The following is a 3224-nucleotide window of genomic DNA, read 5'->3' as shown; positions in this document are numbered from 1 at the left end:
TACATATACACATATATACACATACATACACACACTTATATCTTTTTTTTTTTGCATGATGCCTTATATCTGGTCCCTTGGGCACCTCGTGATCGCACTGGCCGGTGTGCTTCCTCCATGTGGGCTTTTTTGCTTCTGAGCTAGATGGCCGCTTGTTCACCTTCAAGCCTTTAAGACCCCAGACACTATCTCTTTTGATAGCCGGGCACCACCAGCTTTCTTCACCACATTTGCTTGTGCACCCATTTGTCTTCAGCGATCCTATCATGGAGGTGTGCAGTCAATGATATGATTTTTTGTTCTTTGATGCCTGGTAACTGATCCCTTTGGGACCACTAGATCACACTGGCTGGTGTGTTCTTCCATGTGGACTTTGTTACTTCTGAGCTAGATCGCCGCTTGTTTATCTTCAAGCCTTTAAGACCCCAGTCACTATCTCTTTTGATAGCCGGGCACCATCAGCTTTCTTCACCACATTTACTTGTTCACCCACTTTGGCTCCAGCCGTTGTGTCGGGAGAGTGAGCATCATAGAGTTCCAATTTAATAAAAGAAGGTATTCATGCATAGAGGGAGTGTTTGAGTAGAGGCCCAAGGTCCTTCCGCCACCTTAATACTTGACCTATAAATATCGACACAAAGATCTATTTCCCCAACCTCCTATATATATTTGCATGTACATGTCTTTGTCTAGACCTCCATGAATGCCCTTTGACTCCTAGCTCTTTCCTCCATCTCCCTTGACCACCCTCCTGCCCTACTACCATGCTTCATCGCCACCTGGGCTAGAGTATACCTCTTCTCTAAGCAACCTTACCCTTGATCATTTCCCATCAGGCCTGCCACTCCCCCTTCTCTACCCTTTGGGGTCCCATGTTTTTCCCTTGTCCCTGGGTTTGTTAACACCACTTCCTTACCCCCCCTACCCCCCACCCCAAGTCCCCCCGGAACTGTCGGTCCCGTTGTTTTTCATCCAGATAGTTCATCCAGCCTGTCCTATTCAGTCAGACCTGTGGAGTCACTAACATGCACGAAAACTAGACAGAGGAACACAAAGCAACAGTATACAACCAGACAACAAAACAACCAAAACAAACCACTGAAAAAGAACAGAACAAAACAGTTCACAAGAGAAAAGCTTGTAGTTAGTTCAGGGATCTTTGCTGGCCCTTAGGAGCGTTTTCCAGTCCAGTCTGTTGGGGCACCATGCCCTGGCCCCAAAGTCCACTTTCAGCATTCCCTGGGGACCTTGCCACTCCATTCCCTTGCTGTTCCGCTGCACTCCCCCAGTGATTTGCCTCGGTGTGGTGGGATCAGGTCAGGTGCAATTCCCACACTGTGTCTCAGGTGCTGTCCCCTGTATCGCCCTTAGTCACTGAGGGGCATCATGTCTCATAGTAGGGCCAGCCATGTTGTTCTCTCTGTGGACTGGCTGCTCTACTCAGGAACATCATCATCACGGCCTGGTGGGCCAGGCTGTGCTCCACTCTCTCCTCCTGCCCCTTCATCTGCTCCCGTGTGCTCTGATCAAATATGTCCATCTCCCATAGCTGCAGGGTCAATGTCGTCCTTTGGAACAAGTTCTTTTCGGGGGAGGGGCAGGAATCCACTTAATTTATGGTGCTGGGGCCAGCCTCCCAGACCTCTCCACCGGTTCCGTCCTCCACGCCGGGATATTGCATTCACACCTTGCGACACTGGGTTGAAGTCTGGTCCCACTTTCCCTGTGGAGATATAAACCATACCCTCCCCTTGGGTGGATTAATGCCCCATTTCTGTCATGCTGATTGTACTTACCTCAGGGGACTCATGTTGTACCTGTCCCTTTGGGTCTGGCTTACCTCGCTTAACATAATTCCTTCCAGCTCTTCCCATGAAATAACGTGTTTCATGTGCTCATCGGTGCTTTTTAGTGCTGCATAATACTCCATTGTGTGTATGTGCCAAAGTTTGCTAATCCACTCGTCTATCGATGGAAACTTAGGCTGTTTCCATGTCTTTGCTATTGTGAATTGTGCCGCAATAAACATTGGAGCGCATATGACTGGTCGTGTTTTATTTGCTGCTTCAACCGGGTATATCCCCAGTAGAGGGATGGCTGGGTCGTAAGGTAGATCAATTTCCATTTTCTTTAGGTATCGCCAGATTGCTTTCCACAGTGTCTGTACAAATCTGCACGACCACCAGCAGTGGAGGAGGATTCCTACTTCACCACAGCCCCTCCAACACTTGTTGCTCTCTGATTTACTGATCTGAGCTAGCCTGAGGGGTGTTAGGTGGTATCTCATGGTTGTTTTGATTTGCATTTCTCTTATGGCGAGGGACTTCGAGCACTTTCTCATATATTTATTGGCCATATTGATCTCCTCTCTAGTGAAAGTTCTTCTCATTTCTTTTGCCCACTTCCTTAGGGGGTTAACTGTTTTCCTCTTTTTGCAGGTCATGATGGTGTTGTAGATTTTAGTAATGAGCCCTTTGTCTGACGTGTCATTACTAAAAATATTCTCCCAGTCTGTGGGTTGCCTTGTCACCCTCCTGGCAAAGTCTTTCGAGGTGCACAGGTGTTTTATTCTTATTAGATCCTATTTGTCGATTTCCAGATCACCTGTGTGTGTCCCCTTCCCTGTTGCAGTGAGCCTATGTGCTCCCTGGGCCAGTGCTCTGAGATTAGTCCCCAATCCCTCCTTAATGGTCCTGATGGTTTGGGGTTTGACTTCTAGATCTGTGATCCACCTTGAGTGTATTCTTGTGCATTGGGTGAGGTAGACGTCTTGTTTCAACTTTCTACATGTGGATATCCATTGTTTCCAGCACCACTTATTAAAGAGGGCATCTGCTTCCCACTTGACGTTTTTGGGACCCTTGTCGAAGATCAGTTGTCTATATGCTGATGATTTTACTCCTGGGCTTTCTATTCTTTTCCACTGGTCTGAGTGTCTATCATTGTGCCAGTACCATGCTGTTTTGACAACTGTAGCTGTGTAGTAGGCATTAAAATCAGGTAGGGCGAGTCCTCCAATTGTGTCCTTCTTCTTGAGGAGTTCTCTGCTAATTCTGGGTTTCTTCCCTCTCCATATGAAGTTGGTGGTCAGTTTTTCCAATTCTTTGAAGAAGGTTGATGGTAATTGGATTGGTATAGCATTGAACTTGTAGAGTGCTTTAGGAAGAACTGTCATCTTTACTATGTTCAGCCTACCTAACCATGAGCAGGGGAGCTTCATCCAT

Source organism: Tenrec ecaudatus, chromosome 17 (genome assembly GCF_050624435.1).
Source record: "Tenrec ecaudatus isolate mTenEca1 chromosome 17, mTenEca1.hap1, whole genome shotgun sequence".
NCBI lineage: Eukaryota > Metazoa > Chordata > Mammalia > Afrosoricida > Tenrecidae > Tenrec > Tenrec ecaudatus.
The sequence above is the reverse complement of the archived record's forward strand: the minus strand, read 5'-3'. Positions refer to the sequence as shown.